Below are 23,448 nucleotides of genomic sequence, written 5' to 3' on the forward strand. Positions count from 1 at the left end.
GTGAATAAACAGACCAACACTTGGAATTTTATCTTAACAGCTCAAACTTCTTAATGTGCTTCTTTCATATTTGCTATTCAGTGACATTAAACTTTTTATTCTTTTTTTTTTACAAAGACTTTATATTCTCCTTATAAACAAAGGAAAATTACCTACTTGGGAGCAAAAATGACATAAATCTTTATGCAAAATATTATATTGAAAAACACAAATATAATATTCAAGAACTATTCCTAACTCCATTGGCTGTGAACTATTAGAGCCTATTTAACTAAAGTTTTAGTTAAAATGTGTAATGATTAAGAATATTTCTTTTAATTTAATCCCCTTCCAAGGTTAATATGACAAACATTTTTAAATGAAAATGTTGAAAGCAATTGCTCACAGAAACATTATTCATAATCATAATGCAAGCTAATTATTCCATATTATACATCACAGCCAGTTCTTATATTGTTACCCTTCTTCCAGGTCTAAGATTATAGAGTTAGTATTTTGCTAATCCTTCTGTAGTTTCATCAAAATAAAACAATGCACAGACTTAAGAAGCATTAAATCCATGTCTCTGGTCTTGATGAATACAAAATCTATAACATTTCTCAAGTTTTTTTTTCAAATAACTTTTTATTTGACAATCTTTTTATTAGATTTGTTTTATTTTTTACTTGATTTTCAAAAAACAGAGGTAAGAAGAGATGAACAGAGATGAAAGCCAAAATACCCTTTCCAAGCACTTTTATCCCTTCTGACCTCATCTTTTCATTTATTTATTTACTTATGTATTTTATGAGTATCTGAGATTGAACTCAGAGGCACTCAACCACTGAGCCACATCACCAGCCCTATTTTGTATTTTATTTAGAGACAGAGTCTCACTGAGCTGCTTAGCACTTCACATTTGCTGAGACTGGGTTTGAACTTGTGATACTCCTGTCTCAGCTTTCCCAGCTACTGGGATTACAGGCATGGGCCACAGCAGCGGGCTCCATATCTTTAGTTAAATCAGGTTGCATGTGCAGGATGGTCCTACATTTTAGAGAGGGGGGGTTAAGGACTTGAAATCTGGCCTAAAGCATTAAAAAATGAATCTGGATTGTAAAAATGGGTATCTCTGAAAGCCATTTGTTGTCTTCTTATTTCTTTCAAACTGTCAAAAATATTTCTCAGAGAAATTATAAGACCGAGATACTTTGTTGTTTTTCTGGAACACATAGGATAATATCAACTGTATAGTTAAAGAGTCAATAAATAAATAAAAATAATAATTAATTATTTTTTTTAAAAGTCAAAAAACTGAAACAGGCATGTGCTGACAGAAAAAGCTTCAATGATGATGGGGCACAACTGTAATCCCAGCTACATGGGAGGATGAGACCGGAGTTGCACAAATTTGAGACTAGCCTCAGGAACCTGTCTGAAAGTAATTTTTTTAAGGAAGCTTTTATTGTTGTTGTTGTTTATTTTTATGTGGTGCTGGAGATCAAAACATGCCTCACACATGCCAGGAAGTGCTCTATCACTGAGCCACAAACCTGGTCTCTCAAAGTAATTTTTGTAAAAGGGGATAGGGGTAACTCAGTGGTAGTGTCCCTAGGAGAAGAACCACTGATACGTAAGTTTTATTCATCAAAATGAAGAGTGGTAAGTTGAGAAAGTGGTAAGAAATCCAGATGGAACTTCAGAAAATGACACATAGAAACAACTAAAGTAGGGGGGAATGGATTATGAGACAAAATGAAGGAGAAAACAGTAAGAAAGAAAAAACTTCCCATTATTCATATTAGTATTTCTTGTGGTGTTATTCTTCTGAATTCTTCTTCTTCTTCTAAATTATTTAATTTTTACTATCCATGGATTAACTAAATCTGATGCTCTTCGTTATAGGCACCAATTAAAGCAGACATCTATTTTTCACTAGTCTGGCATAATTTCTAATAACCATTGATGTTACACCAAAAATACTGCCACTTTTTTTCAAGTATTATCTGTATATGCATATATCACTGAATGTGGACATTTCAGAAACTGTCAATCTTAGAAATTATTGCTTTACTTTTTGGATAAAGAATAAGCACAGAATTTTATTATTTTTACCCATTTGTTCATATATTGAACTAAAATGTTCAGTTTATCATCACACAATGAGTATGCAAAATCATTTAAATTGTAAGTAATAGTAATTTTTTCTTTCTTTCTTTTTTTTTTGAGAAAGAGTGAGTGGAAGATGGTGGCCATATTACAAGGCTGGGGGAAGTCTCTCTGAAGTGATGGCACTTGAACTGAGGAGACCCATGGTATTTAAAGAAGGAAATGATGTAAGCAACATTGCAAAATAATACAAATGTAAAACAAAGGTGGGGAAAGAATTTGGCATGTTCCAGAAGTCAAACCAAAAGAGAGGAAGGGGCTGAATGAATACAAATTGTCTGGTCACAATCAGATGTTAAAATGCATCCTATGTGAAATAGGAAGCCATTGGAGGTTCACAGTGAAATAGTAACTGTATCTGATTATCATGTTTCAAAGGTTTTAAGGTAGACTCTGTTTTACAAGTTAAAGTATTAAAGCCAAACATTATGGTGCATACCTGTCATCTCAGTGACTCAGGAGTCTGAGGCAGGAGTACAGCACATTCAAGATCAGTCTCAGATACTGAGTCAGCTTCTGTCTCAGAACAAAATCTAAAAAGAACTTAGGGTGTTGTGCACTGTAAGAGTGTCCCTGGGTTTGATTACAATACTATCTTAAAAAAATATTTTAAGAGACCAACTAATGGTGATAGCAATGGAAATGGGGAGAAAACTTAGAGATATAATAGCAATAAAAATCATGGATAAATATTGGCAATGGTAAGAAATCTGTACAAAAGCATCCATGTTAGGTGAATTGTCTATGAATAATCCAAACTGCATATCCCATTTATTTTTTATTGCATAATACATTGATAAATAAATGTCATAAAGATTGCATCTAGTATAGAGGTTCTGGAACACATGATTATTTTTTCTACCTCTTAAAAATCTTTAAATACAAATACCAGTACAAATTTCACGATTCAGGAGCCTACAGAAAAGAAATACTAATGACCTATTTTCTGTATGCTTAACCAAGCAAATATTTTGCTATAGTAAATAAACTTTTCTCAAGATCTGATCAATATCCTAAGATTAAATATATTATCTTTCTGTTTACAGAAATTCAAAATAATTGTGTTTTATTCACATAGTATTATATAACTGACTAATAATGGGGAACTTAACTACAATCCTTCAAAAATAGTACATGCTTCTTGTCCCTCACCAAGAGTCTGATTCAGACACAGCTTTTACAAAGCACTTTACCTCAAAAGCACAGATTAGGCCTCTTCATTTCCATTTGAAACTGTTTTCTTGAGGATTCCCAAAGGAATGCCCCAAGGCAAACACCTCCCTGACATTCAGGGGAACAGAACAATAGGGAAGAAAGAAGCCTGGAGAAAAACTTGGCTTTAATTGAACACTGTGGCACTGACAGCTCCTAATCATGCAACTTGGGTTGCCATCTATCCAAGCAGGGATTCTCCAGAGAGATCCTTACCAGTCATGCTAATTTTTGAGTTTTCTGAGATGCTTGGCATTCCCTTCAGCAATCCAGTCCATGGGCATGTCACACAGCTTGAATGTGGTACACATCTTGAACACAAAACCACAAACCCCTTCAGAGAGTGGCCAAAATTCAGGAAGAATACAGGAACTTAGGATCTTGATAGGTGTTGCCCATCTGCAAGGCAAGCAGCAGTCCATTCATAAATTGGCCATGAGAAGTCCTGCAAAGATTTCCACTAGAAAGGACACATTCACAGCTGCATTCTTCTCTCTACTCTCTGTAAACACAAACCCAGTGGGATCCACTGACATAGAAAGACTCACTAGTCTACAGCCCATTTCAAACCAACAACAACAGCAAGAAAAGAAAAACATTTTTCCTTCATGTTCTCAGAACATGAGACAAAATGACAAATTGCAACACACACCCACTAAGACACACAAACCGCCCCTGTATTTGGTCTGCATCTATCCACTCTGTCCTCTGAGTGGTGGGTGAAAATATGTTCCCCAGCTATGGCCTGCCCTGTCTCATCTCTGGTCTCCTTGGCCATCTCTGTGTAGTTGTCAGGAGCCAGCAATGAGCCAACACTTCTTTCTCAGGAAAGGTCCCTGTTCAGACCATTTAAGGCATTTGGCTCTCCACACATCACTAGGTGCCAAGAAAGGATGACTCTGGCCTTGGTACAGACAAACAAGTGAGCCCACTGAGACTGGAACTGCCTCTGGGTGCCTTGCCTCCTGGATCCCAAGTTCAGAGAGTTCCATCACCAAGGAAGTGACGTGAGGTCACTTCCTTCAGGGAAGTGAATGAGGTCACTGCCTTGGCAACCACTTTGTCCTAACAATTGTTTCCAAGGGTCCCATGAGATGGAGGCTGCCCCACCTTCCTGTGACATTTTCACAAGACATAAAGCTCTATATACCCTAGGAGCCTGGGATCAGCAATCCACACAGGCCTGATTGTGTCCATCTTCCCTGCATTGAGAAGAGAGAGGCTGATTCAACCACATCCCTTCATCCTGACTGGGTTGTTGGCCATGGAAGATTACTTTAGACCTCACAGGTCCTACCTAGCTGCCTACATTTGCTCCAGGAATCATTTTGTCATCTACCTTTGAGCTTCTCAGCAGCTGTAGGATTCCCTACATACCTGTATGGCAAGATCAACTCAGGACCTGCTTTTATGTGAAAATAGATTGAGGGAACAGAGTATGGTTAAGGGTCATATCATGTTCGATTTGGGTTAGGAGTCATTCTGCTGGATGAATACGGGTATTGGGCAATGGGGATATTTGTAAGAATGTAAGGTGAAATGTAAGTATGAAAATAGAAAAGTAGGTAAGATCTGAAGCACAAAAGGGTGTTGGGCCCTTGATTTGGATACATACTTTTTAATTATGTTCTGCAGAGATGAATCCTGTAAATCCATATACAATGGCATAAGATCTTGTACCTGGGACTACTGAATGTAAAAGAGAACTTCCAGTGAAATAGAGAGTGTAGGCAGGATTCCAGATTAGGGTAAGGAAGAAGAGTGAGTTTAGGATTTGGACTAAAGGCCCTTTTTGCAGTCCAATGAATTTCCATTGGAGTGTAAATGGGAATGTCAACACACAAGAAGAGTCAGTCACAACAAGGCACTTGGGGAAATAGATATCCATAGGGATGTTAGGAGATCGGGCAAAGTATAAAATGAGTGATAAGATCAGGGACATTTGCAACAGGGGGATGGGTGAATACACTATTCTAGGAAGAAACAAGTGTATACTCACTGTAGGATTGAAATTTGAAAACAATAGGCAATGCAGATGTAGATGACTTTAGTAATTCATGCTGTCATTAAAATTAGGCTTTGGTAGAAATATAAGATAAGTGTGACTTTTGCATTTTGTGTCCAGAAGATGATGTGATGAAAAGAATAGATGGAGCAGGTGACATGCATATGTCTTCCACCATTTCTGGGAGCATGTTTTGAAACCCTATCATTCAGAGTTTGGGGATAAAAATAGGTGTACCCTGGGTCTACGTATATACAGATGATGCATAAATAGACCATACGGTGAATAAAAAGTATAATAGTTTTAAATAATGGATTGAAATGATATTTTCAAAAATACATGAAATCTGGTATTCACATACAAACATTCAATCCAAGTAGTCATACATCTACTGGTAATATTAGGGTTACTAATTACAACAAACTGTGTTTGAGTTTTGCTTCGAAAATGATATTAGGACAGTACGTGGCACATCAAAAATGCTCACAAGTGTTAGCTATTTCTTATTTACATAGCAATTTCATGTGGAAGAACATTTCTTCTGATCTTTGCTCTAGATCTGAGAGCAGATGATCTAGCTGGAATAGCACAGTTTACACTGGATTGTGTGTAGTGATTTCTTTCTTATCCTTGTGAGTCTTCAGATTTTATGAATTTACTTGACTTGTTCTCATATTACACTATGAAATTGGATATGTTAATTCTTCACTTAGAAATCTTCCTTTTAATGCATTGGCTCAATTTACAACTATCATGGTTTTATCTTTGATGCAAAAACATGCAACCTTTTTCATCTAACCCGGGAGCTATAGATGGTATGGTATTATTTTAGTATTTGATCTTCTTTTATGTTTATTATTTCTTCACTCATTGATATAGATTCTCTAGCCATTTGTTTACTAGAGCATGATAACCTCTAGAACTGGAAATTCAGTCATTCATTCAATAAAATATTTCTTCAACAAAGATCTGTTTATTCCTTGTGCATACTACAAAAGGAACAGTTCCCACACCTTTCAGGATGCTTATTGTGTAGTCAGCAAGACAGAGCCAAAAGCACATGATTATGATTAGAGATGTGCACCAATGTCATAGGTTGGCAAAAAGAAGGGCTGAGGGAGTTCAATAAATCTAGCCAGATTTAGGACTCACTGAGTATGTAGGAGTTGACCATGCAGAGAGAGAGCACATCATAGACCATTCTGAAACACCTTAAATAGGCACCTTTCTATGTAATCTAAGATCTTAATTACAGTCAGCTTCCTTCATCATGGAGCACAATGTTTGACATTCTACCTTGAATTAAACAAGAAATTCAGACTTGCAATCACTGCCTCCATATTAAATTATTCGAAGCATAATGATTACATTAAACCTTACTGTGTAGTCTCAGGCAAAAAGATTGTTGGTAAGGAATGTAGCATCAGCCCTACCATTTCAACTGAAAGATCTAGATGACGACAGGTTATAAAATTGACTCACCCCAAAGTAACAACAAGTTTAATATCAACTTGGAAAAAAATAATCTTAACATCAAAAAGACTTCGAAAGCTGTAAAGCAATCGTCTTTTGACTGTCAAAAAAAGGGTAGTAAAGAGGTAAGACATAAAAGAGGTGACATTCTTGGGGGTTTTGGGCGGTGGGGTAGGGTGGGTTCTTTTTTGTCTTTTTTGGAACTAGGGGTCAAATCCAGGATTTTGCAAATGCAAGGCAGACACTTTGCCACTGAGCTACATCCCAACCCAACATTCTTAATATATAAAGAAAAATTTTAATTGTAATAACCAAAGCAGAATACATGAGAGGAACAGACAACATGTGCGCACACACACACACACATTTAAAAATACCCGTTAAACATATAAAAAGATACTCAACTTTATTTTTAATAAAAAACATAAATTAAAGCTACTGTTGGTTAGTCTTAGGGGAAATAGGTACTTATTAATCACTGGTGGGAATAGAAAAATGGTACAGTTCCTTTGGAGGGAAATTGAGCATTCTCTAACAACATATAAGTACATATTTTTTCCTTAGCAATCCCATTCCTGAGAATTTACTCTGAAGATGCACCCGCAAAATACAGGAAAAAGAGGGGGAAACACTTGCATATATACCAGATTCTCTGTTGAGGTGTTTTTTTATAATGATAAAAAGTTAGAAATAATGTAACTGCCATATGAAGATTGACTCAATAAACTATGATACATAGGATGCTGTAGAAAATAATTCAGAAAATCTCCATGAAATAATGAGTGACTTTTCAAAATATATTATTAGCAGAATTTATCAAGGTAGTTCACATTAGCAGATTAAGGGGAAACATTTCGTAATGTTGTCAACAATGTAGGAAAAGTTCTCAGTTAAGTTTGAAATACAGCCTTGATTTTAAACAATTCTTGGCAAAGAACAGAAAAACATCCTTAACTTGATAAAACATGGCTACATGACATTTACAGCCCAAAATCATTTAATGATGAATTTGAACAAAACAAGAGTGTCTATTACTTCTTTTCATCAGAATTGTTTTGGAAGCCCTAGCTACTGCACTAGGATAAGAAAAATGAAATAAAAGGGGGGATGTTCTTTATTTGCATATTTATGAATATATAGAGAATATGCAAAAAAAAACCTATTCATAACTCATTAATAAGATAATGCAGTTTCTGGATATAAAATCTGTACAGACAAATCAATTCTATCTCAAACAAGTAATAGTTGCTTAGAAAATGAACTATTATAATATTTATAGTAGTATTAAATAATATCAAGGACCTTATTATAAATTCAACAAAATAAATATAAGAATTTTATATAGAAAATAAACCTTTGTTGAAAGAAAGAAAAGAATATCAAAAGGAAAAGGAAACTGGAGTAATCTTGAAATTAGGGAAAGAGATGGAAGAGTGACTTAATAATTGTTATGGTTGGTGAGATGTTTAATTGTACGTTCTCTTTTACTTTTTTCATTTCTCTTGATTGAATTGTTTATGAGAATGCATTTTATAAAAACAGTGAAGTCATTATTCTTTTTTTCATTTGTTCATAATAGTTATTCTTGACATTAGATTCATTTGGACTAATTATAAATGAATGGAATATAATTTGCTCCAATTCAGTCCCTTCACCCTCCCCATCCTCCCTCCCACTGTTCCCTTTGATCCACTTTACTGATCTATTTATTTACATTTTTAAGAATTAGTATCTTATAGATATTCAAAATGATGAGTTTCATTATAGTATATTCACATATGTGCATTGGAAAGTTAGTTTGGGTTCATTCCACAGTTTTTTCCTAACCATTCCCCATTCCTTTCTTTTTATTTTATTGATTTTATTTTTTTTAAATACATGACAATGGAGTGTATTACAATTCTTATTACACATATAGAGCACAATTTTTTATATCTTTGTATAAAACATATTCATGCCAATTCACGTTATACATGTAATTGGTTTTTTTTTTGCATTACAATTCTTATTACACATATATACCACAATTTTTCATATCTCTGTTTGTATATATAGTAGGTTGACAGCCAATTTGTGTCTTCAGACATGTACTTTGGATAATGATGTCCATCACATTCATTCCACATTCATTAGGAGGCTAATCCCCTGCCTCCTCCCTTTCCCTCACTCCCCTATTCCCTATCTAGAATCCATCTATTAATCCCATGTTCCTCCTCCCTACCCTATTATGAGTCAGCCTCCTTATATCAGAGAAAACATTTGGCATTTGTTTTTTGGGGAATGGCTAACTTCACTTAGCATTATCTTCTCCAATGCCATCCATTTACCTGCAAATGCCATGATTTTATTCTCTTTTTAAAAAGTTCATTGTGTATATATGCCACATTTTAAAAAATCCATTCATCCACTGAAGAGCATGTAGGTTGGCTCCACAGTTTAGCTATTGTGAATTGTGCTGCTATAAACATTGATGTGGCTGTGTCCCTGTAGTATGTTGTTTTTAAGTCCTTTGAGTATAGTCCAAGGAGAGCAATAGCTCAGTCAAATGGTGGTTCCATTCCCAGATTTCCAAAGAATCTCCATACTGCTTTTCAGATTGGCTACACCAATTTGCAGTCCCACCAGCAATGTATGAGTATGCCTTTTTCCCCACATCCTTGCCAACACTTATTGTTGTTTGTCTTCATAATAGCTGCCATTCTGATTAGAGTTGTATCTTAGTTTTGATTTGCATTTCTCTGATTGCTAGAGATGTTGAAAATTTTTTCATATATTTGTTGATTGATTGTATATCCTCTTCTGAGAAGTGTTTGTTCAAGTCCTTGGCCCATTTTTTGATTGGGTTACTTGTTTTTTCTGTGCTTAGCTTTTTGAGTTCTTTATATACCTTAGAGATTAGTGCTCTATCTGATGTGTGAGGGGTAAAGATTTTCTCCCAGGATGTAGGCTCTCTGTTCACCTCACAGATTGTTTCTTTTGCTGAGAAAAAACTTTTTAGTTTGAATCCATCCCATTTATTGATTCCTGGTTTTAATTCTTGTGCCATAGGAGTATTATTAAGGAAGTTGGGGCCTAACCCATATGATGAAGATTAGGGCCTACCTTTTTCTTCTGTTAGACACAGAGTTTCTGTCTTAATTCCTAGGTCCTTGATCCATTTTAAGTTAAGTTTTGTGCATGGTGAGAGTTATGAGTTTAATTTCATTTTGTTGCATATGGATTTCCAGTTTTCCCAGCACCATTTGTTGAAAATGCTATCTTTTCTCCAGTGCATGTTTTTGGCACCTTTGTCTAAAATAAGATGATTGTAATTTTGTGGGTTAGTCCCTGTGTCCTCTATTCTGTACCATTAGTCTACCAGTCTGTTTTAGTGCCAATACCATGCTGTTTTTGTTACTATTGCTCTGTAGTATAGTTTAAGGTCTCATATAGTGATACTCCCTGCTTCACTCTTCTTGCTAAGGATTTCTTTAGCTATTCTTGGTCTCTTATTTTTCCAGATGAATTTCATGATTGTTTTTTCTATTTTTATGAGGAATGCCATTGAGATTTTGATTGGAATTGCATTAAATCTATATAGTGCTTTTGGTAGTATGGTCATTTTGATAATATTAATTCTGCCTATCCCAAGAGCAAGGTAGATCTTTCCAGAAATAGTAAATGAATTCGGCAAAGGAGCAGGATATAAATCAACACCCATAAATCAAAGGCATTTCTGTATATCAGTGACAAAGCCTCTAAGAAGGAAATGAGGAAAACTGCCCCATTTACAGTAACCTCAAAAAAAATAAGATACTTGAGAATCAACGAAAGAAGTCAAAGATCTATACAATGAAAACTACAGAACCCTAAACAGAGAAATCAAAGAAGATCTTAGAAGATGGAAAGATCTACACATTCCCTTCTTAAAAGGAGAAAAGGAGGAGGAGGGAGGGAGAGGGGGAAGGTGGGCAGGGTCAGATCAGAATATGATAGCCCAAAGGGTGGGGTTTGGCCTGCTGAGAACTTCTAACGGAAGGAGATTGGAATCCCGAAAGCAACCTCAGCAGCAAAGCCTCTGCCCTCCTCCAGCCCTCCTGTCCTTCACCCTTCTCTCCCAAAGCCTTCTCTCCTAAAACCTAGAAAGCTCTCTCTCTCTCTCTCTCTCTCTCTCTCTCTCTCTCTCTCTCTCTCTCTCCTCTACCCTCCCTGCTATTCCCTTCCTGTCCCCTTACCCTCCCTTCCCCCCTCTCTTAAAAACCCTCATTCCAGACAGGACCTGCCTTAGGTCCAGAAGGAAGGAAGGCTATACAGAGAGGCCAAGAAGAATCTGACCAGACAGGGCTTGCTAGGACCCTGGCAGCCTTTTACCATTAGCTCACACCCCCTTTCTAGTCATTTCTACATGGCCATCCATTCTTCATGGAACATAAACATAAAAACAGGAGTTTTCCCTGGATCTGTAGGTCTTTATTTCTGAAGGCTTTTAGGTCAAATAAACTTCTATTAAATAAATGTTATGATTTTTAAAATGTAAAGATATATACTAGTTCATAAATTAGAAGAAGTAATTTATAAAGATAGACTCTTTCTGAAACTCATCTGAATTTTTATTGCAGTTCCTGGACCTTTTATACAGCTATAGAATTAAGATACTGTATTAGTGATAAGAGGATAAACAGTTCCGTAAGACAGAAAACTCGGAAAGTGATTGCCGCATGATTTATGATTGAGGTGGGACTGCAGATCAGTGGTGGAAAATGTCAGTCTTTTTAATAAGTAGTGCTGAGACAATTGAGTATTTATGTGAAATTGAATGAAATTAAAGCTCCTACTATACACCATAGACAATAATTCTGTGTGACATATAGAATTAAGTGTGAATGGCAAAACAATAAAATGCTTTCAAGATAATACCTTTATGATTTTGGAGTGGGGTAAGTTTTCTTAAATATAACATAAAAAGCACTGATTGTAAAGGAAGATATTAAGAAATTTGATATTACTAGCAGTAAGTATTTATCATAATCAGAAGACACCATGGCAGACAAAAGTCATTCTTAACATTCAAAACTAATATTTGGTGTTAGAAGTTAGCAACGGTTGCTGTCTTTTGGAAGAGTGAATTGGATAGGGTGTGGGGAAGGACACTCCCAGGAGGCTGATCATATCTTTCCTAGATCTGATGCTAGTTATACAGGTGTATTCACTTTGTGAAAGTTCAGCAAACTGTGCTAACAATTTGTACATTTTAAAATGTATATGCTCTACTTCAACAAAAAGTCTATATAAAAGAAAACTACTAAGAAGCTATTTGTAAAACATTTGTCCAGCAAAATAATAGAGACCTCCTACAGCTCAATAAGATAGACATCTCAATAAAAAATCGAGCAAAATATTTGAACACACTTCATAAAAGAGGAAATCATTTATTTGATTTATTCAAAAAGGTGCTCAACCTTATTAATCTTCAGAGGAATGCAAATTAAAATGATTGATCTCTTTTTACCAAAATTGGCTAACATGAAGAATCTGAGAAAACAGTACCTAATGAGGAAGTGGAGCAATGGGAACACTACTGCACTTGGGCTAGGAATAAAAATTGGCACAACCACCTTGGGAAATGGATTGTCGTTACATAGTAGGTATGGAGGTAACATGCCAGGTGACTTAGTGATTCCTCTGTTTCAGAAATGGGTGCTTATGGGCACCAGAAGATGTTCAGAAGAGTATTTATAATAGCCTTGTTAACTATATCCAAACAGTTGAAGTAATTCAAATATCTATCAACACAAGAATTTGTACATAAACTGTAGCATATTTATACAGCCATGTACTACATAATAGAATGAACTTTTCTGCAGAAAAATTCATATATGATATACAAACATGTGAATATGTATGTATATAAATATAAATGTATACATATTCACATTTTTCATAAAATTTCAGAGGTGTTTCTTAGCTCTCTGAAGTTCATCCCAGATGTCCAGGTACAAGCCCCTCTTCAAAAAGTACCCTCATTTGTCAAAGAAGATGCATAAATGGTATTATGTATATATTTAATGATATCAGCCTGAGCCCATTTAGGTTTGTTAATGCAACAGTGGAATGCAGCCTCCAGGCCTTCCCATTCTTGCATTTGTCTGTATTGTCTTCATATTTGTTTAAATTAGAAAATAATACATTTTTAACAGCATTGTTGAGGTATAATTTGTATATCATAACATTTCCCTTCTGTAAGAATAAAATTCATTGATTTTTGACACCTCTATAGAGTTTTGCATATGTCATCACTATACAAGTTCAGAACATGCCCATCACCTCCCAAAATTTTCTCAAGCCACATTTGCCATCAATCAAATGTATATTTTCAAATATAGTGTGTTGATTGCTTCATGTATTTCAAATAACTCATCATTAAAAATAGCATAACACATTGATGAATAGAAACTTGAAAAACATCTACCAAAATCTTTTGTTAAATGTATTTTGAGTTTCTGTATACATACTTGATTAAAATCAGCTTATTTGCATCTGTTCTCTATTGGTAGTTTCAAAAAAGGGAACATACTGAACAGTTGATTTCTTCCTTCATATGTTCTTGGTGGGTGAATGTTGTCATGTTGTTCTGGGTGGGTTTTTAGTTTTAAAAATTTTAGTTGGTTTTGGGGAAAATGTTCAGTTATACAAATGGCCCTTTTATATGGCAGTCTGTATAGTACTAATTTCTGAGAATAAATCATACAAAATAGAATGAAGAATAGAAGTTAGACTATATAGTTAAATTAAAACATAAATATCAAATTGTAAATTATTCTTTATTAGGAGTAACTAAAGGAAAGAATGTATTGATCAACTCTGATATTAAATGTCTCAGACTTTAGAACAGAATAACAAGTATTTTAAAAGCTTTTCTTGTCTTTGTTCTACCACTTCATATTAAGATGCTGAGAATAATATAGAAGTACATATGGAATATAAATATTATGTGAGCATATTATACTATTATGTATAGTTGGGCTTCCTCAAGTGATGTTTTTAACAAAGTTTTATTATACATACTATACACTATTATTATAGAAATTATTATTTCTGCTTAAAGGTGATTGTATGGTTAGGAAATGCAGATATATTATGTGTAAAATTAAATATTTTTCTAAAAAAGTATAAATCAGATGTTCATGAATTTTGGAAATAAAAATACATAATGCCTAGCTAGTTCTTAAGAGGTAGGCTATATCTTCTGTTTGTCAAAGTATTTACTCTGAATTATTGGTGGAGCTAACTTTTATTGAGGTTTCTCTGTTGCCAGGTACTTTATTACCAAGGTTGCCATCAGAACCGGGAATGACATTACTCACTATCAGGATTGAGAAAATTGGTCTGAAAGACACTGGACAGTGCATTGATCCCTATATTACAGTTAGTGTAAAGGGTAAATAACTGGCAAATTGCATTATGTTTTTTCTCATATGGGACCAAGTTTTTGACAGGGGATGGTCTTGTATATGTGACAACTTACTTTAATGCATTCTATAATGAGGCAAAATCCTAGAAGAGATCGTAACAGAACATAGTTCTGAATGACTTACAAAATATATTTCCTGCTTGCTTTTGAGTTTGTATAGATTTTTGCTCTTCAGATTCCAGCTAATGTGCGGACTAAACATACACATTGTCCTTAACAGCAGCTACAGCCTTCAGGATGTAGATTAACAATAGCACTTCTCACCTTCCATGCGTGTGTAGTTTTCTATACAAAGCCCCATGTCCTGTTTTCCCATCTCTCCTGCTTCAGCCCCTCTTCTTCCTGTGCTACTGAGGTATCTACATAGGTGAGTCCTACAGAGGCAGATGAAAATCAGGGGACAGGGAAGTAGGGTGCATCCATAACATCCATGCCCTGAAAGCAATCCCGTGGGATGATGATGTGATTAAGGAATAAATTATACCATTTTACAGAAATAACTATAGTTAGTACAAATGGCTTATTTTAATCTGTAGTTTTGCACCAAAGGAACAGATCGGTGCTGAAATTTAATGGAGGAACTTTTATCAATTGCAGAAATAAAGTCAGATCCATGGGTTCATTACTGCTAATTAAAAGAAAAATATGACCACAAAGAAAGAGATTTATTTAAAGAACATAATCCACAGCACTAATACTGGTACACTTTTAAATTCTGATGTTACCAGTTATCAAATATATAGTATACTGGAAAATATTTACATTGTTTGATAGACCATTTGTAAAACTGCATACTCATTCAGAAAGTATACTTAAAACACAAAAATATTTAATGATGTTGTAAATGTTAAGTTACCTTTGCATATGTTAAACTGAAATATTTTTATGTAAATATTTTTTAATTATTAAATGTACTAAATTGTTTTTGAGCTTTTTGAGACACATAAATGAATAACACATAAACACTGAGGAGTTATTAAATGAGTCCATGTTGAATTTGATTAAACTGAGATTTTAAAACCCAGAAAATTAAAACTATAACATACCATCTGGTTGTTGTAAATTCAGGGTATGTTGTAAACAGTATAACCAGAATTTAGATAATATATATGAAAAATTATTCATTAACCAAAGGGTTTTTGTTGGCTGTTCTCATCCATTTTTGGTTCTTAACAGGGAAATTATGATAAGGTTAGGTTTAAAGGCTTTTCTAAATAAGCCATATACTTGATCAAAGTTAGAAATTGATGGCAGAGCTCCATTGTGGCAAATTATATACTCCAGATTTTTTTTTTTTTTTTGCATAGAAAAATATAGTGGGCTATTCCCTAAGGAAAACATGTTTGTTCTTTTTCCACTTCACTATGAAGATCAAGTTTTGTCCACTTGGCCATGTAAAGGCTTCCTTGTCCCCTTCATGAGGTCTCCTATCCAGTCTATATTCATTTCTCTCCACATACCCCATGAACTTCAACAACTCTCACATACTTGATCACACCAAATAGGAATCTCTTAGCCTGAGAATCTCCTCTCAGCTCTTTCCATGCCTCTTTAGGAACTGTAACCTTTGCAGTTTCTAGATTTTCCGTCTGTATATGTGAATGTTCATAAGCAGAAACTTATTTGTTTCTCCAGATCTGAATGGCATAGATTTAACTCCTGTGCAAGATACTCCTGTGGCTTCAAGAAGATACATATGTTCATTTTAATGTGGACATTGAGCTCCAGAAGCAAATTGAAAAATTAACCAAAGGTTTGTAATTATCAGTTACTGACTTCTTAAGGACTTCTTAAGGACAGTTCTTACCTGGGTTTGTGTTGATAGTGTACTTAAAACAAGATCTTATGTCACATAGTTATGAATATTGACTTAAAGAAAGTCAAATCAACATTTTTTTTAAAATATGAGAATTAGCAGTTGCATTATCTAGTTGTGTAATAATGTGGTTAAATATTATTTGACAGGGAAGTATTTCTCATAATACAGAGTTAAGGAAGCAGGTTCTCTAATAATTACCTTAAGTCTTTTTAGGAACCTAATGATTACTTTCTAACAGTTAAGGAATTATTTTTTTTTCTTTCAATAAGATGCATTGGGTAAAAAGATACTATAACTGGCAGTTAGTTTGTAAGAATATGGAAAGGACAATCTGGGCATGGAGGTTTCAGGAGGGAGAGAAATAAAATATCAAAGGAACTCTTTTAAATTTCTATTGTAATATAGGTGCTTATTGAAACCATTTCTATAGGTACTGCTGATACTTAAGTAACTTCTGTTTTTCTTGTGGTATTTAATATTTTATATTCTTTGGTAGTTTATGATTCTACCTGTGTACATAACTTACATTCTTGCCATACAATTTTGTTGTACTTTGTAGAATTAAATGATATGGAGAAATGTCACTCAGACATGGTAGAAGAGCTTGGAGTGACAGCCACAGTGAGTTGTCAACAGTTGTGTCATCAGACTATTTGACACATGTTACTTTGTAAAATCATAGGCTTCTGGTGACACATAAGAAATGTGTGGTCTCTGGCTTATGTGGTTTGTTTTAATTCCTTAGGTGCAGCTATCTTCTTTGAATTCAAACACTACAAGCCTAAAAAAAGGTTTACCAGCACCAAGTGTTTTGCTTTCATGGAGATGAATGAGATTAAACCTGGGCCAATTGTAATAGAACTGTGATATACATATAGGATTCATACTGTATTAATGGTTACTAGTTCATGTTTCTTCTTAGTCCCTCTTATCTAGAATGTAACAATGCAGTAAATCAATCATCAAAGTATTTTAAACAATCATCTTTCTATTGTGGTTACAGATACAAGAAACCCACTGACTTTAAAAGAAAGAAATTGCAGTTATTGACCAAGAAACCACTTTATCTTCATCTACATCAAACTTTGCACAAGGAATGATTCTGACATGAGTAATGTGGAATTTCTGTGAATTTTACCACTCAGTAGAAACCATCATAGCTCTGGGTAGCATATTCATCTTTCAGGAGGCAGGAAGTGAGCCATACCTATAGGCCAGTGAGTCCATTGCAAAGCTGTACCACAGAACTAAAGTCCAGAACCTCATTGCTATGACTCCTTTGGATACAAGGTTTATTGTAGATTTTGAAACATGTTTTTACTTTTCTATTAATTGTGCAATTAATAGTCTTTTTCCTAATTTACCACTGTTCCTACAGAACTAAAGTCCAGAACCTCATTGTTATGACTCCTTTGGATACAAGGTTTATTGTAGATTTTGAAACATGTTTTTACTTTTCTATTAATTGTGCAATTAATAGTCTTTTTCCTAATTTACCACTGTTCCTACCCTGCTTCCTGGAACAATACTGCTGTAGTAGGTATGCTCATCTTCAAACTTTAAAATACAGCAATAAGAATGTGCTAGAGTTTACACATTTGCTCACTTTTGCTCCAATATGGTCTTTTGATTTGAATTAACTTCAAACTTTTGAATTGAATTGGGTAGGATAGTACCAGATTGCTTTGAAAGGAAATTGGATCAGTTATGGTCTGTCTTATAGGCTGTTCCTTAGAGCTGGCCTAAATTCACCCTCATCTGATAGTTCTACTTAGAAATAGTGTGCCTTGACCAGATCAATATCTTATATGGGAGTGCCCCCCAGATTGTAGCTGTGATTTTTTTCCAGATGACCAGATTGTTTTTCTGAAAGTAAGCATATTTTTAGTCATGTTGATTAGTTGTTCTACATCACATTGCTATTGTTTCTACGGTTAACATTAACGATTCTAGGGTTAACATTAAAATCATCTCTCTCAGAATAATTACAAATTTTTGGGTGGGTTTAAATCATGTCATCTAAAAATAATTGAGTCAGATGCTAATGAGATACTGCAGGAACACCTGCTGTTTTTCTGACAACTGATTGTGAAACCTTAAAACCTGCATACCTTGTCTTTATAAAGTGATGAGTATGCAAAATCTGGAAAGATATTCTATTTTTTTAATATAGGTAGATACAACTGCCATTTATTTCCTATTTAGATATATTGACATTCATATGAAAATATGCAGGTCATTAGCCTATTATAATTTCACCATTTACATTACTTTTAACCTAATGATGAGACATAAATAAAACTTTCATAGTACACAAGGTGGATATTTGATACACAGAACATAAAGTTTTGTGAGGAGCTTTTTTGTGGGTTACATGTAGAACCCATGTATTTTAATATTCACTATTTTAAATGAACAATGCATGAAGGGAATGCAATATTTGGCCTATTTTTAAACTAGTGTAAACCCTAATCATACCATCTGTTTGCTTTTTAAAACGAATAACAGTTATTTTAGCCCTTGCACTTCAAGAGATCTAGTCTTTAATTTTTCAGTTGTCTGTTAGGTCAATTTTGTTTACTAGATGAATGTTAATAAAACTATATGAGCCTGAAAGAATTCTCAACCAAATTTAGTCTTTTCTTTCATCTGGATTGGGTTAATTTCACAAGTGCAAAAATAGTTCAGTCTACAGTAGTTCTAGGAAATGAAGAATTTGCCTTAATAAAATGTTCACTCAACTGAAACTCTGAGTAGTCAAAATTTCCAGACTGTAAACTTCTCAAGAGAAGGGCCTCATCTTCTCCATGTCATGTAAACTTTCCAAGGTGTTTGGCAGCACTCTGTACCCTGTGGAGTACTCAGTACCTTTTTGTTTGATGTTACTGATGTTGAAGTTGCTCCCTTAAAATCTACTATTAAAATGTAGCAAAACTGATACATTGTTCTTTCTGTTTTTTCATAGACTATAAAACATGTATATCAAAGTGATAATTTAAAAAAAACCTCTTTTTTTTTGGTTGTAGATGGACACAGTACCTTTATATTTATATGTGGTGCTGAGGATCAAACCCAGTGCCTCACACGCAACCCCAGCCCCTCAAAGTAATAATTTATATGAAGAAACATTTAGCATCCTTCACATAAGAATGCTTTTTTTAACCTCTATTTATTTATGTGATGCTGAGGATTAAACCCAGGGCCTTGCCTGTGCTAGGCAAGTACTCTAGCACTGAGCCACATCCCCAGCTGCCACCAAAGAATGGGGTTATATGAAAAAAAAAGAGGATGCTTTGTATGAATGTCTTTCATCAGCATTAAACAAACTTAAATTGAACATTGTCATTAGCTTAGCTTTAATTCAGACCTGAATGACCAAACCTCCCCCGCCAAAAAAGGTTGTTTTATCTTGAAGCAATTAACACAAAACAATCTGTATCTCACAAATTAGTTGTTTAAATTTACTTTCTAGTGTGGGAGGGGATGAGTCACTGGACAATAATTACAACTATAGCAGTAATACTTTCAGGTTGAAACACTACTGCTTCACAAATGAAATGATTTTAGTAACTAAACTCAAACACAATTTGATGGAGAGGACATCTAAAACTTTTGAGATACAAAAGTATAATTGAATCAAGGGACAGTATTCTCTCACAACCGGTATATGGGCAGCTACCTTGGGCTTTGCTACAGAAGTGGTACAATCAGATGGATGTAAGGAGAGGCAACTATGGGTGGGTTCAGAACTGCTCAGATAAACTACATAGAACGCGTTATAGCTTACTAATAGAATAAATACAAAAAAAGGCTTTAGAGGGAAAACTACTGTTGCTTTGAATAAAAAAATAAATCTGCCTTTCCTTGAAAATCTATCTTCCTAGCTGACATCACCTTTACTTAAATGCTATTTTAAAATTAGAAGTTATAGTAATTTCAGCATTGCCTTGTGTCCTGTAGAGGTTGAAAGATACATTCAAAATTGGTGTTTGTGACATAAATTTTATTTTACATGGCTAAAAATGGCATAAGGTATTATATGGTTTTCCTCTTACACACAGCTGCTGCTTCTGATATTAAATGGAGGCTATGTAGATTGAATTCTTCCTAATGGACTCAAATTCTTTTTGATTCTGAGTCATCTTCAGTAGTTTAGAGATTTTGTTTCACAGAGATTTTGTTTCACACTGAAGCTTTTGCCCCTATTTTGAGAATACTTAGGGGACATAAAAAGAACAATGATATGTTCTAGGTTCCAACAATCCAATTACTTTCTAGAACTTTAAAGAATGGAAGAATATGGTCTAGCAGTAAACAAAAGTACCAGGCTTTTATAATTTTATTTAAATCTTAAACCTCTTAAAATGTACTGTTAAAATTGCTGTAATTAAAATTACAGCTCTGGAGAGCTAGTTCTTAGGAACATTGTTTTAAAGACAGTAGTTACAGATTCAGGACTTGCTTTAATTGATTTTTAAATAAAATATATTTGAGTATCTGTAAAAAAAAAAGAATTTAATTCAGCCCATAGCTGCTGATTAAAGACATTATAAGCCTTAGAGTTTCATTCATTCTTTCTCAGAGGATTATACTTTTCTAATTTTTTTATCATATTCCTTGAAAATCAGTGGCAAGGTATGGGAAAGAGAAGAGTGTGTGTGTACATTTTTTTAAAAAGAAATTTCCTTATTATTTTTTTAAATTAATTTTTATTGTTGGTTAATTTTCTTATTTTTTGTAGACACAACATACCACCCTATATTTTACTGTTATAATGCAATAATGGTAAAAGCAGTAGAACTTCAGGTCAAACAACTCTTGCTACTAATGTAAACTCATTCTCAGAAAACCATTCTCACATGGACAGTGGTTAGAAAAAAGTACATGAATGTGCTACAAAAATAGAGCCACAAGACTTCTCATAAGTAAAAGAAATTCCTCTGTATAAATCCACAGTTAACCAAGGTCCAGCCTCCTTAACAGTGAGCAACAGAAAATATGCTGCCAAGTCACCATCTTTAGTTCTGAGAGTGAGTTTACATGCTTCCCCAATGGCACAAAGTCTCATGATGATCCAATGAATCAACAGACACTTGGGAAATATTAATAAACAATTTTTTATGAACTATTACAACAAAGAACTTCAGCAAGAAGGAAAATGAAGTTTATGATCTTTGAGTAAACATTTTTAGCGTAACAGTCTCTGCGACCAGATATTTAAAGAGAAAAGTCAAGCTTATAAAACACTATTTCTCTGTTATCAGCTGGAATACACTAAAAATAGGATAATGGAAATACATGTTCTTAAAGCATTTCCACAGAAAATGTCCATAACTATGACATTCTAAATCATTTAGCAATTGTATATGCTACATTAACTAAAACAAAGGTATTCCTTATTGCACATTTTAAAGTTGGAAGGATACTCTAGTTTAAGTGGGGGATATTTAGGGGGAAAATATTTTGGCTCCAAATGTATACTGTGCCAAGGCAGCTTCATTCTAAAAACATAAACCATTTAAAATAAACTTTTATATTTTGAAGCCAATAATCCTTCAACACAATGAATAGTTCATAGTCCACTTTCTGACTAAGTGTCAGAGGTTAATTTTATGGGCCCTGTTTTAAGGCCTGTGAACAGCCCTCACTACTCTGAGAATCGGGTGTAGGTGGAGGTTCATCTTTAAAACCTGAAGACATTAAGTCTTTTGCAGCAGGTGGTGGCCCATAGTCTTGGGGACCATGAGTTGGAGGTGGTAATGGGGCACCAGGAATGAAGTACTCTCTTGGGCCAAATGAGCCTAAAGGTCTAAATGGTGCAGGTCCTGGAAAAAAATCACGAGGGTCAAAAGGCAAATCCCATTGTCCAGGTGGAACACCTGGTGCATATTCTCTGAAGCCTATTGGTGGACGCATACAAGGACCTGGAAAATAAAAAGGAAGTTATGTAAATACCCAGAAATTTCTGAACTTGGGTGATTTCAAGTATGTTAATATAGTCTTTAATTTCTCCCAAGCCTAGAACATCAACTGGTGAACATCCTGACTTGCCATATGAGGCAAACTAAAATGGAACAAGTTTAGGTTATAGCCTGGCCAACCAGCCATGAAGCAACATATTAAGGATTTAAACATGGCTCTACCTAGCTCCAGGCTTATCTTTTTTCTTTCCCTACTATATAATTGCAGAATTATTTCTATCTCACAAGAGCTCCATTTATATTTGGAAGTACTATATTACCATGACAAGATGATAGATTATGAAATAAGAACTTTACTACATCAAAGAAATTTTGATAAAAGGAAATCCCACTATTTATTACTGTATCCATTAAAAATTCATGAAGTATTTCAGCATGGACTTTACACATACCATCAGAATCAAGGTGCATGCCCTCCTGGAAAAGGCCTTCCACAGCTACCTAATTAAATCAGCAACATTTATTAGGTCACTGTTAAATCCTCCTCTTTAACACTTCCTTCTGACTTTTCTCAAGGTAAGGAGGGTTTGACTTTTCCTTTTCTATATTCTATAACCTACTGCTTATGCTTCCATTATGGGTGATTACAAACTTTATGTTATAGGATTTTCATATCTGTGACAAAATTTTAAGTTATGGCATGTGTCTCATCTACCTTTCCATCTATTGCAGTGCATATCAACATATTTTCAACAAACATCTGCAGAAGTAATATTTCTGGCTTTTCTCTATATAGCCCCTTATCCTTGTCTATGAGATAGCTATTGCCTATCTCAGTATAAGATTATGTAGTGTCCCATATATCCAAGAGAACTGGAGGAAACGTTAAAATGTACTCAGCTGTATCCTTTCATTGTTAAGACCTGAGATAGCAACCAACTGTTTTAGCAAGCAATAGAAATGAAAGATGAATGTGATTTATAAGTCAATCACTACTGTTCATATCATCATACCAAATGGTGGAGGAATTGGCCGAGGCCCAAAAGGCCCACCGAGCTGAAATGGCGGTCCATACCAAAAGGGAGGTGGTGGAGGTCGTCCCATCGGGGGTTCCTTAGGGGGGCCCATGAAGGGTACCCCTGAGAAAGGAGGGGGCCCTTTCATAGCCATATTAACCTGCAATTTAAGATTTGAAAGCAGTTAAAAGTTTTAAAATTCCTATGTATTAAGACAAAGTACCAACACCGATAAAAGCTAAAACCTAAAACAGGCACCTGTCCAGAGAACACCATCAGTGCAACAAAACTCTACCCACCCCTCCTGTGTATTCCCACTGACAGCTTACAGAAGTTAGAAGAATTCCACAAAAGGAAGCAGTTTGTTACTGATTATATCTGCACAGGAAAGGGAAAGGCAAGAG

The 23,448-nt window shown here is 34.7% G+C and overlaps 2 pseudogenes; one reads left to right on the forward strand and one right to left on the reverse strand.

Moving 5' to 3' along the window:
* The first annotated feature begins 6,819 nt into the window (after nt 1-6,819).
* On the forward strand, nt 6,820-17,279 carry LOC143640361 (axin interactor, dorsalization-associated protein-like; annotated as a pseudogene).
* Nucleotides 17,280-21,513: 4,234 nt separating this feature from the next.
* The window catches only part of LOC143388669 (transport and Golgi organization protein 1 homolog), a 39,351-nt pseudogene continuing 37,416 nt past the window's right edge, over nt 21,514-23,448 (reverse strand).

Source organism: Callospermophilus lateralis, unplaced genomic scaffold, assembly GCF_048772815.1.
Source record: "Callospermophilus lateralis isolate mCalLat2 unplaced genomic scaffold, mCalLat2.hap1 Scaffold_196, whole genome shotgun sequence".
NCBI lineage: Eukaryota > Metazoa > Chordata > Mammalia > Rodentia > Sciuridae > Callospermophilus > Callospermophilus lateralis.